The sequence below is a fragment of the Mustela lutreola genome, chromosome 4, assembly GCF_030435805.1.
Source record: "Mustela lutreola isolate mMusLut2 chromosome 4, mMusLut2.pri, whole genome shotgun sequence".
NCBI lineage: Eukaryota > Metazoa > Chordata > Mammalia > Carnivora > Mustelidae > Mustela > Mustela lutreola.
The window spans coordinates 109,370,525-109,386,452 of record NC_081293.1 but is presented as its reverse complement, the minus strand read 5'-3'; the positions used below and the strand labels follow the sequence as shown (position 1 = coordinate 109,386,452).

At 52.9% G+C, this 15,928-nt stretch overlaps 1 pseudogene; it reads right to left on the bottom strand.

The window, feature by feature from the left end:
- Positions 1 to 499: 499 nt before the first annotated feature.
- LOC131830161 (histo-blood group ABO system transferase-like) lies at positions 500 to 1,846 on the bottom strand (annotated as a pseudogene).
- Positions 1,847 to 15,928: the final 14,082 nt, after the last annotated feature.

Below are 15,928 nucleotides of genomic sequence, written 5' to 3'. Positions count from 1 at the left end.
GCTGAGCTACTGGCCACGGTGGTCAAGGGACTGGGGATCTGACAGGTAGCTCTGCACAGCCCTCACCCCCAAGCCCCATGGCCATGGCAAGGTGCAGGGACTGGGAGGGAAGACCCGGCCAGAGGCCATCCTGGCTCAGGGCTGCTGCAAGACCACTCCTAACCACCAGGCAGTGTCTGTCTAGAACCAGGGAGGAAACCTTTTCCCTCGATTGTTCTTTTTAAAGATGGTTGCTCAGTCTTGACACAGAAAAACATCTGCCATAAACTTGAGCCGTTCACAGCTGCAAATGACCCAGAAGTTATCAGATCATAGTGGCCACAAAGAGAAGACCTTGTGTCCCCAGGCGGGCCTCCTGTGTGCGGGTGCAGCTGGTGCCCTGGACATGTCCGTGTGCGCAGGGCTGGGCTCCACAGTCTCCCTCAAGGGGACAGGAGTAGGAACCTGCTCTGACAGCTCTGCTTAAGACAGCACCCTACGAAGGAGACAGGACAGCCCCTCATGAGTCCCAGATGTCCAGCTGATTCTTGGGCATGGCCTGAATCGCAGCTTCTTCATGGTGGGGTGGGGTGCGTGGAGGGCAGCCTGGCTGCTGTGGGTCCCACAGGTCCTCCGGGGATAGCTGGGCTTATGGCCCAGCAGGTACCTGTTCAATGGCTCTCGTCACACCACACAACCTCAATCCCCTCGGCCAGGTCGACCCCCATCGCCTGGTGACAGGCCAAGGTCAGTTGGTAAACCTCCACCACCAACCCCCCCCCCCCAAAAGGGCCCCATGTAGTAAATGTTGTCCTGGTCCCTGGGGGTATGGGCCTGGGACAGTGGCCAACACTGGTAGCTGAAGTCTTCACGGGACACCCGATGGAAACTGGGGTGCAGGGTGCCAAAGAGGGGGACAGGATCTCCACACCCACACGGTCCCAGAACTTCATGTCCACATCCGCACACACCAGGTCGTCCACCACACCGAGGAAGCGCTGCTTACAGAGGCAGCTGACCATCACCATGCACTGCACGGACATCCTGTAGTGCGGCACACCGGGGACCTCGAGGACCACCACCCTCCAGCCCTCCCAGGGGGTGAGGGCACATGGGCCTGGCAGCCCACTGGTCCGTGAAGACCTAGCAGGTGACCCTGTGTCCCACCATGATGGGCTTCTGTGCCCTCTGCAGGAACAGGTCCAAGAAGACCACCTACCCTCAGGGACAAGGGACAAGGCTAGAGGTCACTGTCAGAGGCTGGCGGCAAGACCCCAGAGCTGGGGCCCATGGACGTGTGCACCTTCTTCACAGGGGCAGGTCCTGTGCTGCTTTAAGCAATAGCCACTCTCCCAGCCTGTCCCAAGCAAGTCTGCTCATGGGGCCTCCCTACCTTCTGCTCCCAGAGATGGGGGCCATCGGCACCCCATCATACAAAGGGTAGCCTGAGGCTTCAGAGTCAGGAAACCAACCCCACAGTCAGCATGCTGGAGCCAGGAACACTCTCCCTATGCCAAGTTCCCAGGCAAACCCTGCAGGTGCCCTCCCCTGGCCAAGCCCCTGCCAGGAGAGGAGCACCTTTGGGCACAGCCCTCCTTTCTGTGGCCTACAAACTGGCTAGCATCAGCACGGCTGGCCTCCTGCCCCACTTGGCTTGGAGTGGGCTGTCACAGAGCTGTCTCCACCCCCATAGGGCCCTCCCATGAAGGCTATAGGGCCTCTTGCTGACACGGTCCATCAGTCAACCACTGCTATTCCTAGGGCCACCCTCAAACTCCCCCAGATCAGAAACCAGGTCCAGCACATGGGCAGGGAAGGGGAAGGAGGACCGCTGGAAGAAGAGGGGGCTTGCTTTGGCCGCAGCCATGAATCCGAGGGTGGAAGCTTCCAGGTCCAGGTGTACATCTCCCCAGCCCCAAGAAGTTGGAAGTCTTGTCTCTCTGAGGGGACTGCCTGTGGGGACAGCAGGTCCCCCATTTTCAGCAAGGTGGTGAGCCCCCTCTGAGACTGATTTTTTAAAGGTTTTATTTATTTATTTGATGGAGAGAGAGAGAGAGCTAGAGAGGGAACACAAGCTGGGGGAGTGGGAGAGGAAGAAGCATGCTCCCCACTGAGCAGGGAGCCTGACATGGTGGGGTTCAATACCAGAACAGGAGGATCATGGCCTGAGCCGATGGCAGATGCTCAATGACTGAGCCACCCAGGCACCCTGAGACTGATTTTTTCACATATGCATTAAGGCTACTTCCCTGTGCCTGCCCCATACTTGGCATCTTAGTAAATCACTCCCACAGGGAAAGTGGGGCACTACATTTAAATAAGGGACAAGGCCACACACACCCAGCAGAGAAAAGTTAGGTGACGGGGGGGGGGGGGGGGGGGGCAAATCCAGGTCCAGCCAATGGGGGAACAAGCCAGACATGAAGCAGGGGAAGAGGAGAGTGCTCCTGGCAGAGGGCAAAGAGAAGGTCAAGGCTCAGAGTCAGGCCCAAGGCACATGTGGGATCACACACACCTGGGAGGCCCATGGGGGAGGGGTGAATACGGTGGGAGAGGTGAGGCTGGAGAGGACAGGCAGCTGGGGAGCAGATCACAGAGAGGATCAAAGGTTATGTTCTGAAAAGATCATTCTGGTTACGGGAGAAGAAGCGGAGGACAGGGAGACCCTAACCCTAAGCATTAACCCTAAACCTAACCCTAACCCTAATCAAACATCACGCTCAGTTTTGAGGACTGACATTTCTGAAATCACTAACGAGTTCATCATGCTCGCTTCCTCTCCTTGCTCAGTATTGTACTGAAAGCTCTGCCCAGAACAGTAAAGCAGGAAATAGGGAATCCACATGTGAAAGGAAATAGTAGAACTAGGTCTATTCAGAGACAAGAGACGGCAGCATCTTATACACAGAGCTTCCTTAAGAATCAACAAAAAACGATCACAGCCAGTTCCCTAATTCTGCAAAGTTACAGGACTAAATATCAATACACAGAAATCTCTCTTGTTTGTATACACTAGCAGTGAACTGTCCAAAATGAACTAAACAATTTTGTTTTAGGGATCAACACTGACCAAAACTTAAGAACAGATGTCATCAAGGTGTACATCTTGTACACCAAAAGTTACAAAACATTGCTGAAAGCAAGCAAGGGAAACCTAAATCAATCTGAGGACACCCCCAGTGTCCTGATGTACTATTGATAAGACGGCAACAGTACACAATGCAATGTGGATACTGAATGCGCTCCCAAGAAATTTCACTTTTGGGAAGAAATGCACAAGCTAATTGTAATAGTTAAATGGAATTTTAAGGGTCCACAAGATAACCAAAACCATTCTGGAAAAGAAAATCAAAGGGGAAAGGTCATACTTCCAAAATTCAATCTTAATACAAAGCAACAGTAAATAAAACATTATGATATAGTTGTAAAGGTATGTATACACCCTGAAACTAAATTTACAAAAATTTTTAAATAAATAAAATAATTTTTTTCAAGTATGCATACAGTTCAGTGGGATTTAACTGCAAGCCCAGAAATACAGCCCTTCATTTATGGTCCTCTGAATTTTGACAAGGAGGGACAACATTACACTGGGGAGACAGAATGGTCTTTTCAACGAAGGGTGCTAGAAAATTGGCTATCCATGTATGGAGGAATGGAATTGGACCCTTACCTCACACCACATATACACATTAACTCAAGGGGCTCCTGGGTGGCTCAGTGGGTTAAGCCTCTGCCTTTGGCGTGGGTCATGATCCTGGGGTCCTGGGATCGAGCCTTGTGTCGGGCTCTCTGCTCAGTGGGGAGCCTGCTTCTCTCTCTCTCTCTGCCTGCCTCTCTGCCTACCTGTGATCTCTGTCAAATAAATAAAATCTTTTAAAAAATAAAAATAAAATGGACGAAGGACTTGGGTAGACCCTTTTCCAGAAAAATCATAGAAATGGTGAAAAGCACATGAATAGATGTTAAACATCATTAGTCTTTACGGAAATGAGGATTCAAACCAGTTAGATGTCCTTTTACACAGAATCACTATGATCAAGAAAACTAAAAATAATAAAAGGATGTTGAGAAACGGAAACCCTTATACCTCGCTTGTGAAAAATGGTGCAGTCCGGGTATAAAACAGTTTGTCATTTACTCAAAGAGATCAAAGCAGAACTACCATATGGTTCAACAACTGCACTCCTAGATGTATCCCCCCCCCATACGAAAACACGGGTTCAAACAAACAAAAATGTGCAGGAATATTCAAGCAGCTGTGTTCACAAGCAGTAAAACCCAGAAACGATGCAAATGTCCATCCATGGGGAAAAGGACAAACAGAAGGAGGTAGATCCATAAACGGCCATCTTGTTCTGCACTATGAAGGGATGAAGTAAAATGCCTCATTTGTGGGAAAAACTATGGTGGTTCCTTAAAATATTAAACACAGACTTCCACTGCAGCCTATATGCCCCCAAACAGAAAGTAGAACTGCCTTGTTCAGAGCAGCATTTCCCACAGCAGCCGAAGGGGGGAAGCCACCCCAGTGACCACGGACAGACCGCGGACAAACGAACTGCAGCGCCTGCACCGCGGAACCCGATTCAGCCCTAAGAGCAAAGCCGGTTCTGACGCGGGCCACAGCGCGGCAGAACCGGAAGTCTTTGGGCTGAGTGAAATTAGCCGGTCGCGGAGGACAGATGCTGGATGATCCCACTCGGAGGGCGCGTCCAGGACACAAAGCTGGACGGGGCTGCGGCTGAGGGGACAGGACAGCGGGGAGCGGGTGTTTCGTGCGCGCGGACCCCCTCGCGGGACCGGGCACGTTCTGGAGAACGAGGTGCAACCGGGGCACTCAGCGAAGGCCGCGAACTGCGCACCTGAAGGGTCTTAAGGGGCCGATGTTCTTCTGTTTATCACCGTGGAAAGCGAGTGAGGGACGGACGCGTGTCACAGCGCGGACGGACACTGAAGACAGCCCGGGGACTGAGCCATATGGAAACCACGCTCGGACGGCGTCCTCCGCGCCCCGCAAGTCCGTCCGGATCCCAAGTACGGAACGTGCTGGACGTAGCTCCAGAAGGAGAAACCGGCCGAGAGCAGGAATACGTAGCGGACGGGGCGGCAGGCGGTGGCCGCTGACGTGGGCCTGCGGTCTGGGGGCCACTGCGGGCGCTGTCAGCCATTCCTCACCTGGGGTTCCGTGGGGGTTCCGCGGGACGGTGTCCCTGTGTGGGGTCAGACGCCCCGAAGCAGCCCCTGCGACGCGCAGACGTGGTTCGGAAGTGACCCGTGTGGGGATGACGCGGTCTGTGCGGCGGCGACCCGGTTCCGCAGATCCGAGGTCACCGCAGAGGACGCGGCGCTTCCTGGCACCCCCGCGGCACCACGTCGCAGGAGCAGAAACGACGTCGGACTCCGGGAGGGAGGCCGAGCCCGCCGGGTCAAGGTCCCCCGCGTGGACTGGCCATTCGCCCTTGCAGGAGGCCGCGGCCGGCCCGAGACTCGCGGGAGGACTGAGTCGGGGCCCGAGTCAGACGCGGCGGGACTCGGGGTCCCACGTCACCGCGGCGCCCCAATAGCCCGGTCGGAGCCGTGAGGAAACTGGTCGGGCCTCGGGACGGCGGCCGGGGGAGCCGGAGCGGCGGCGGGAAGGGGGCGGCTGGCGCTCGGCGTCCGTCCCGGGAGCGACCGTCCGCCCCGGACCCGCGTCAGGAGCCGCCGCGAGAGAGACGCCTCCGTCCCGGTCCGCCGGGAAGCGGCGGTTCACGTCCCGCAGCTAGTCGCCGTCCCGCCGCCGGTGAGCCTCCCCGACCTCGAGCCCGGCCTGTCGTCCTCCCGGGACCGGCCTTCCCGGCCGCCGTCTCCTCCGTGAGGTCGCGGTCGGTCCGCGCTCCCAGCGCCGCCCGCCGCCCCCAGACGCGCCCGCGGAGCCGCCCGGAGCCGGGGCCGCAGCGCGAGGCGACGAGCGGACATACTCACGCCTCAGCGTCCGCGACCCGCGGCGTGTCCGCGGCCCGGAGCGACCGGCGGGGAGAACCTCGGGGCAGCCTCGTCCGCCACCGCGTCCGCAAGATCGAGACACTGGGAGCCCCGACCCGGGGGGTGCAGGCTGGTCCTCTCACAGCCGCTGCCGCTGACCACGGACACGGCGGGGACGCGCGGGGACGGAGAAGCTCGGGGCTCAGGAAACACCCACGGTACCCGCCGCCGTCTACACAGTCCGCCCTCGCTCCCGGACGCCGGGACTCCGGCCGGCCCTGCGGCAGGTGCGGACGCAGGAAGGACGCGCCGGGCCGAGGCGGGCGGGGCGGGGGGAGCGCGAGCCCCGAGAGGGCGGCCGAGCCCGGACCGCGGACCGTCTGAGGAGCCGCAGGAGCCGCGTCCGCGGCGCACGGACACAGCCTCGACCCGGGACACATCCGAGCCCGGACAGGGGGGACCCCACAGCCCCGCGCTCAGCCCCGCGGGAGGCCGCCAGCGCCGCACACAAAACCGCGGAAGCCCACGGTCTACACCGCGCGCCCTTCCCCCGGGGGTCCTGAGACCACTCGCCCCCTCGGCAGTGCCCGCTCCGGCGGCTTCTGCTCACCTCCTGCTCCAGAGGCCGGTCCTGAGGGGGCTGGACGGCTGTCGGCGTGGACGCGGACCCACGTCCCCCACAGCTGGTCCTGTCAGCGTGGGAGCAGCCGCATGTGCTCCAGGAGCCTCCACAGCTGGTCCTGAGGAGGCGGGCACCCGTCCCAGCTGCTGCTGCGCGGGCCAGGCTCGGGGCGGAGCTGCGGTCTGGCGCCCTCTGCAGGCGGTGTAGGGCAGTGCAGGACTGGGGGGCTCACCCTTCCTTGGAAGCACCTGCTCCCACCTGGGTCCCCTTGAAGCCATTTCATTCTGGAAACTGCAGCTGCATGGAGCCCAGTATGCCCCGACTTCTCCAAAAATACCTAAGGAGCAATGAATTGGAAACAGTGTGGAATGACAACAGTCCCTGACCCAAACGGTGGCACCAATCATGACCCTGGCCCTGACCAGACCCACATTCTGACCTCAATTTGCACTCAAGCCTGGGCCTGACCCAATCCAAGAGCTTAATCCCAGCCCCCAACCCAAACAGTGTTCACAAGAACCGAAGGTAGAAACTGCAAATACCCATCCGTGGTGCGTGCATAAATGAACTCTGGTGAAGGGTTTGGGTCTGGGTTCATGGTCAGGTTTCAGCCAGAGTTCTAGATCAGGGTTTGGGTTTAGGGTCAGGGTGAGGATTCAGAGTGAGGGGCGAGGGAACAGTTAGAGTTTAGGGCTTTAGGTTTATGATTTAGAGTTTAAGACTCAGGACTTCTGGGATAAAGTCTAAGGTCAAATTTGGGGTTTGGATTCATGCTGGGATTTGGGTTCAGGTTCATGCATCAGCGTTCTGGTTTAGGGTATGGGTTCGTGATTCAGGGCTTGGATCCAGGGCTCAGGTTCAGAGTCAAAGCTTTGGGTTCAATTTTAGGTTTGGGTTTGAGAGCTCCAGACTGGGCTTTAAGGTCAGGTTAGGTTTCAGCATTAAAGTTAGGGGTTAAGGTTAGGTTTAGGGATGAAATATTTTCTTCAGTTGTCATCATGGACCCAAAATTTCTATCTGAAGTTTCTAAATCTGAAATGCACTTCATCTGGGTGTCAGGAGCTCGTTTAGAATTTAAGATCTCAGTAACTCCGTACCGACAGCAAACATACCAGGGTCTCCCAGTCACCCAGAAATCGCTTTTGTCTTGGTTCAAACAAATCCTTGGCAGAGAAGGGTGAGCGGCTCCCAAAGTTTGGATAATTTCACTATGGTAGCGGTGCGAATCCAAATATTGTGGACCTGTTCGTAGAAAATGAAACAGGAGACGAATAATTGGTCGACTCCTGATTCTTCCACAATAGCAAAGACCAAGTTTCCCATAGAATCTGATAATGTCCCCTAGGAAGTACTATGGTCCTCATTACCTGTACTGAAAGAGGGCCCCCTTCCCTGCTTTAAACTAGGAATCACAGCAGGATATTTCCTACTTTGTGTCAAAAATAAAATTTTATTATTTGGCTGTTCGACTGTACAATTTGTGGAAGCACTGACAACATTTTCCTCTCTCAAATCCTCATCAACACATGGGTAAAATGCAGGCAACATTGTAATGCACTGCTCATTGGAATACCGAGTGCAAGAAGGGCTATTAGGAGTAATAAAAAGATATTGAATATGAACCTCAGAACAAGCACCCTTGATGGGTACTTAATGAGGATCCCTAACCATGAGATCTAACATCTCATCCTGTGGAATTCACCCATAAAAATCATCAATAACAATAGCCTGCTGACCGCTGTAACCACCTCACCATTGACCTCTAGGCTTGTAATACACACTCCACGCTAGAGACTCACTTCTCCGCAGCAGAAGGGGACTTGCCCTCTCCTTCTGGACCAACTCTTACCGTGAAACCAAAAAATCCCTCCCCTTGGAATCCCAGCAATTAGGATAAAGTCGCAAAAACCACACCCAGAACTCAATAAAGGACAGACCTCATGAAGTGGAGGCTGCAGATTACCCACATCCCACAAAGTAGCTCTACAGTGGATTCCAGGTCTGTCCCCTGCCTGGGATCACACAGGGCACCACATTCTTCCAAGACGCCATCCTCAGAGCAAAACTGCGAACTGTCCTTGTCAGTCCTGTGTGCAGGCTCACAGTGAGCCCTGCAAAAGCCAGACACCTTCTTGAGAGCACTCCGCCTCTCACAATGATCCTAGCAGATGGAGGGCGCTGCTCTCTCCGACTTCTGCACCAGCTAGAGAAGACTTGGAAAGAGTCTTGCCAAACTCCATGCACAGGAATGTTCTTCATCTGCAAAATGATGGACAGTGAAACACCATGGATTCCCCGCACCTTCTTGAACCTAGGTGAATCAGAGATACAGCTTGGCCAGAGCTATTATCCCCAACACTCTACACACACACACATCCTCCCTTTGTGCACTCCAAATGAGTTTTCATTCACCTTGTTCATTTCCAGCCATTGTCTCTGCAGAGAAGTACAGTAGCACTGAGGTTCTGGAACTGAAGTTCTGGGTGCTAAACCAGAACCTTGGACGAATTTACTATCAGAAATTAAGATTTGTTTTATTAACAGATGAGCTCCAGAAGATCTTGCCGCCACGGCCATTAGAAAAGTCATTACAACAGAGGTCCTAACAACCTCTGCCAATCTCTGCCAATCTCCATGGCTCCACTCCCTGGCTCCAGGGATTGGCTCATTCATGGGCATGTGACCTGGTCCCAGCCAATGAGGTGGGAGGAACCTTGGGTCTCAGCCTGCAGAACTGAGGGATGGGGTGGGCCACCCAGGCCAGGGGCTTTTCCATCAGGACTGCAGAAGCAGCAGGCGAGGCCCGTGCCAGTGTCACAGAGGGCCCAGGAAGCCAGGTGCTCCCTAATATTGCTGATGACTGGATTAGACTCATCCTGAAGCCCACACAGGATTGATTCTCTGCTATCTCAGGAGAAACCCCAATGTGCTCATGGTCTTGGCCTGAACAAGATGACTGCCTGTGTGGTATATAAGCCGCAAGATATACCCGCCTGATAATGGGGCCTTACACTGCCAAATAGTACCTACATGGAATTCAACCTCAGACAAACATGTTGGGGGAAGCTCGAGGTCTACAAAGAAAGGTAGGAGATCCTGAGGACTTAATTTTCGGTCAATCACACTATCATTTTTTTTAACTTTCAAGAGGAGGAGCCATGGTCAGGCAGGATAGATTCCAGTGTCTTCCCACTCTGCCACTGGAAAAGAAGAGCCCTCTCCCCCATCATCCATCATGTTGCAGACCCAGGGTATGGGAAACTACCACCCATGGGCCAAATGGAACTCCCCCCATATTCTCTAAATCAAGTGTGGCAGGAATGTGAGTTATGGATGGTCTTTGGCTGCCATCAAGCCACAATGCAAGAAAGGAGTCATTGTCAGAGACACCACATGGACTGCAAGACCTAACAGAAAATCTTCACAAATGCTTTACAGAAAAGTCTGTGCTGATCCCTGGTCTCAAAGATCCCAGGATCATGCCCCTTCTTTGAGTAGAACCTAGTGCTTTCTGGTAAAATCTAATTGCTTCACCTCCAGAGGCAAGGACTTCCATCCTTTTAGCCAGAAGTCCATCTCCATCCTCCTCTACTGACAGCTGGAATGGCACATCTACAGATCCGCAGCCCAACGGGACTTCACTGTCGATTTCATGGTAGTGATGCTCAGAAACGGAAGTGTAAGTGTGAACGTGTGAGGGTGAGCATGTGTTTTCTCTTTGTTAGTCACAGTGTGCACAGAGAATACAATATAGTAACATGCTTTCTGTCCCACGGAATGGCTGGCCAGGCCTGTGGTTGTACAGTGATCTCGGAAGGAAGCCACCTTCATAGAACATACTTCATCTGGGAGGACTCCCAAGTCCTTTGCCCTGGACACTAGGTTCCACTGAGGCTGGGGGCACTCAGAGGGACAGAGAATTCCACTACCCAGGGTTTTTTGAAGGACGCCTGCTGTTCTGGGACAGAAGATCCCAAAACTATTCATGGGTCCGTCATCCAGCCCAGCAATCTAGGAGAGAGACCTACTCCAAGCAGGAAGGACAGACCGAGACACAACTGACAGCCTTGTGTGACATGTGCCATGACAGGGGACACTGAGGAGGACTGGGGGTGTGCCGGGTTGGCCAGATCGGGGTGGCAGGGGGACCAGGAGTGCTCCGGGAAGGTGTGGCAGCTGTGCCCTTGTGTGGCTACACATGTCAGTGTGACTGGGCATTGGCCAGACGGAAATGACATCGGGGGCGAGGTGCGGTGTCCCTAAACTGTCTCCTGCAAGGCAAAAGTTCGGTAACGAGAGTCATTTCAGTACGATTTCCCATCACATGCATCTGTGAGTCCCTAAAGCTGACTGTGTGGAACATCAAGTATATAGCTGTCCATCGCTTTCAAGCCTGAGGTGCTAGGGACAGAGCACACTGGATATTTCATACCCTGCTTTCAGAGTATGATGACTTCCTGCCTTCATCTCCAACCGAAGCACAGGGTACAAAGGCAACACAGATCTACACTTCAAATGTCAACAGAAATCTGCAAACCCAAGTTCTCACAGGAGCTAAAGGTTCAGGACCAGGATGATGGAGAGGGGAGGCCGAGAGCACGGAACCAAAAGAACACGGCATGTGCATGTTAGCTGGCCCACTTCTCTACCTGTTGGAAGCGAGCCATGCCTGACAGGAGGGAGCCCCTCCTGCACCGGGTCTGTCTGTTTGCTGCCCTGGAGCAGAGTAGAGGATGGGCTGAGCTGGGTGTGGGTGTTGGGGGAAGATGGCCAACTGGCTACAGATGCTACCTGCTGAGGACCTGTAGGACCAGCTCCCGGTCCTCAGCTAAGATGAAACCATCATTATGTGTGATGACTTATTTCTGGGGACAGGGCATGTGCTCAGTGCTTTCGTGACTATATCCTCTCCCATTGTATTTTTTAAAAACGCCTTAGGCATTAACACTGACATACACAAAGTCATCCCTAGTTAATGCATGTAACTCGTCCCAGACCCTAATATCTAGTGAAGAGACACTCGATTTAGAAAACTGCTCACCAATTAGAGGATGGTTCTTAGGAGCTAAGGAATTCAGGGACCAACCCTCTTCTGTCTTCCCCCTAGAAGCTGGTAAATGGGAACACTTTTGGCCACCTGCTCTCTGGAGAGTGGCCACACGGGGGCAACAGGGAGTCCACAGTGCCCCAAACCCCACTGCAAAACCAGTTCTCCCTTCATCCTGTCAAATTTTGTTCATTCAATGTTTACAGATCATGGTAGAGATTATGAAAGGTCTGACCTTGCTGAATTTTTTAAAACCAAACAAATTCTTTCAACCTGTTCAGAATAGAAGATGTTTTCTAAATTCTCAGAGTTGGCTAGCAGAGGAAGGCCCAGGGACCTGGGAAAAGTCTATTACTGTTGAATCTTCAGGTCTACCTAGGACACAAGGACGACTTCTACTCCACTTCTTTGCAGGAAGAGTCTGTGTCCGTTCACAGCACTGAATCCATACAAAATAGTGCAGCTCAGAAGAAAACAAAGGAGAATCCTCAGCCTCCAGAAGCAGAGAAAGAGCCACACCCAGGAACCAAGAAGACAGACCAGGAAGGCTCTGTGCAGGCCAGTTTGCATTTCTGGAGAGCCTCTGGAGCTAGACTGCCCCCAGTCTAGCCCGGGGTCGTGGGTCAGGCCCAGCGCACACCCTGATGCTGCACTGTTGGAACCCATGACTAGTCTCCTGGTCCCTTCCTCCCCGAGACACCTCTACCCTCTGACGACTCCAGCCTGCTTCTTGGAACTCCCATTCCCCTTTCTGACCCCATCCTTCACTTTTCCCGTCATGGCCATAATACAGAGTACATTGAACTACTTTCTATTCTGTCATTTAAATCTTTTTTTTGTCATGGTTGCTCTAAAACTAACCCTTGCATTATCTACTCTGATGTAGAATCCCTTGTTGCATTGCCTGACTCCACTGTGGACCCCGAATGCCCTCACAGTGTCACGGGGCTAGTGTCCAGGGTGAGGTCCTCACTAAGCCGACCCAGCAGTTGCAGTGAAGGCCTGACCCAGGCACTGCTGCTTTCGTGCAAAACGAAAGCACAGCCAAAACCTGGGTTTGGGATCAGAATGGCTCATGGCCCCTCAGACACATTGGATGGCATGGGGGCACGCCCTGAAGACACATGCTAGTCCAGTGTCATCCTGGGGAATTTCCATGCAATAGCCATTGTGTCCAGTGGGGGAATTCGGTAGGAGCGGGGATGATGGGAGTCGGAACTCCTGAGATGGAATCCACCTTAGAGACTGCCCGGAACTTCCTGGGAGTTCATTCCATCGTCTCGCATGAATCAATGCCTCTAAAACCATGTCCTCACTTTAGAAAGCATGGGCCTCAGGCTCCAATGACATGACTCTCCTGGGTTGTACTGGACATCAGCAGAAGAGCCTGACTGAGCCTGGAGACGGCCTCCAGTGGGATACCCCAGAGCAGCTTCAGCTAGAGCCGCAATCACACACTTATCTTCCCTGCACTCCCCAACTCACGTGGGACTCTTCATGGGGCCTATTCTGGGAACAAGGGTCACGCCAGGGCCACAGAAACCTCTGACACTGGTTGTAACAAGAATCTGGGATGTCAGTGGAGTCCCAAGCCATGGGCCATCTCAGAGTTCATCTGCAAAGATACAGTTGGTGGGAAAACCCACAGGCTGACAGAGGATAGAAGATGGAAAAGCTAGGAAAGAGGGGGTGCTCACATCCTATCTGGCCCCAGATGTCATAGCGGTGTCCAGCAGGACAAGCCCCCCAAATGCTCCCCAGCGCCTTCACAAAGCTCACCCTAAGGTATGAAGTTGAGCTCATACACGGGTCATGAGCATCCCGGCCAGCTCAGGGCAGCAGGACACAGGACACAGTGAAGCCACAGCCTTGACAGATGTATAGTCATGGAGCAACAGCTTTCTCCAAATATATCCTGAAATGTTAAAAAAAAAAAAAATCACTAATAAAACATTAACAGTTTTAATTAAAAAGAAAGCCATACATGTCATAGAGTAAACTGGTTCAATTAATAAGTATTTATTGAGGATCTCCTTAGTGCAAATGTATAGCTCTAGTCCCTCCTGGGAGCTTACAAACAGCAGAGGATACAATCCACGGATCAACGGTAGGAAGGAGTGCTGGCCAGGAGAACAGTGAAGACTAAGGGGGCCTTCTCATTCAGAGGCCCTCCAGGAACCCCCTCTGCAAAGGTGGCATTCAAGCCAAGACCATAATGAAAGGGGGAGCGAATCCATCTGTGCAGAGGGCAACAGAGCAAGGACATTTCTTACTAACTTTAAAGATAAAAGAGAAATGCTGAGATGTTTTCATTTAGGTGTTGCTTTGGGAGCACTGGTTCTTCTAACTTTTAGGGATACACACTTACCTTTCCTCACTATAAAATGGTATAAGAAAAATGTCTTATTTAAGCATTGACATCTTTAATTAAGAGGCAAATAAATTAACCCAAGCTAACCCTTAACCCTAACCTAGAGACTGAGTACTGTATTAGTTTTTTACTGGAGCTTGAACAAATTTCTACAAACTTCATGGCCTAAACAACAGAAACTTACTATCTCAGAGCTGTGCAGCTCAGGGGTCTAGTGCGGGGAAGAGGGATGTAGCCCTTCTGCAGGCTCCAGGGGAGAATCCCTTCTCAAGCCTTTTCCACCTCGTGGAGGACGACGACTCCTACATTCCTACAATCCACGGCTCACAATCCCTTCCTGCATCTCCAAAGCTTCTAGAAAGGCTTGTGGCTCTGCTGAAACCTTGCTTTTAACTCAGCAAGACCCAGTTTTGTCTTAAAGCCTACGAAACTATGATGAATACACCTGAATTACTTTAAGCCACTACACTGATCCACACAGGAATGAAGATGAGGGTCAAATGCAGGAATGAATTCAGCATGGAGGTGAGGGCTATTAGGGTCAGAATCCTGTTGAGGTTAGGTGCAGGGTCAGGGTTGGGATGAGGATCAAGGTCACCCGAAGGTCAAAGTTAGTGTGAAAGTAAGCATCAGGGTGAGCAGGATCTGGGTCATAATCAGTGCCTCAGGGTTAATGTTAAGGTCAGTTTTAGGTGAATGGTCAGAATGGGTGTCAAGTTATGACTCAGTGTGAACAGCAGCATCAGATTACTGGGAGAGTTGGGTCCAATTCAGGTTCCGGGTGAGAGCAGGTTTCAGGTCAAAGTCAACATCAGAGTCAGAGTGAAGGTAAGGGTCAGTTCTGGGTCAGCACCACGGTGAATGCCAGTTTCAGAATCAGGTTAACAGTACACTGCAAGGTCAGAGTCAGGTCATTTCCAAGGTGAGGGTCATGTTCAGGACCAACAATAAGGTGAATGTAGGGTCAGGATCAGGGTCAAGTGTGACATCAGCATGGTGGCTGCAAGAGTCTTCCCTTTCTTCCTCTCCCCTTTTATTTATAACTACTTAGATATTCATAATCAAACAAAAGTGCCTCTGATCATCACACCAGGGCACCCAGATTTCTACACACCTGTGCATCAGAAAGGAGGCGGACAGGGCCGTGAAGGGGGCTGCAGATCCCAGGAAGAGGATGAGCCTGCCACAGCCTGACTTGCCGGGACTGGGGGAAGCACAACTGGGCGACACTCACTGAAGACAGAGAGTTTGCAGAAGCCCAGCCAGCAGAGGAAACCAGGCCCACCACCGAAGTAGGGTAGAGATGGGCTTGGAGTCAGAGGAGAAGGAAGAATTTGAGTTGGTCCCTCCCCAGGGCACCCCTGATGACAGCCTGCCCTTCAAGGCAGATGGAAAGCCAAAGTGGCGAGTGAGTGAGGGCGTGACGGGAGCTGGAGGAAAGGGAAAGAGGCAGACAAGAACAACCAAGGAACATGTTGTTGCTGTCCGCTTCAAGACTTCTGCAAGAGATGAGCCTGTGGGAGTCCGGGAGTCCCCTCATTGCAGGACATGCCTCCTGGGTGTGGGCACCCCCAAAGCAGAAAGACATTCTTCAAGGAAGGTCATTCATCATATTTGACATTGTGATGACACTGACTACAGTCTATCATAGAAAAGGCCACCAGGGAACAAAGGAGGGTCAGCTACAATGCAGCCCCTGTTTGGCTATCAGCAGATCTCTCAGAAGGAACGCCACAGGCCAAGAGAGAGTGGAAGGACCTACTCAGAGTTAAATGACAGAAAGTGCCAGCCCAGAGTACTCCCTGAAATGAAGCTCCCCTTCAGATACAGAGGCGCAACAGAGCCTTTGCCAGACATGCCAAAACCAAGGGAGCTCATTGCCCCTTGACCAGCCTTGAAGGAAATGCTCAAAGTTTCTTCAGCTGAAATGAAAAGGCACTAT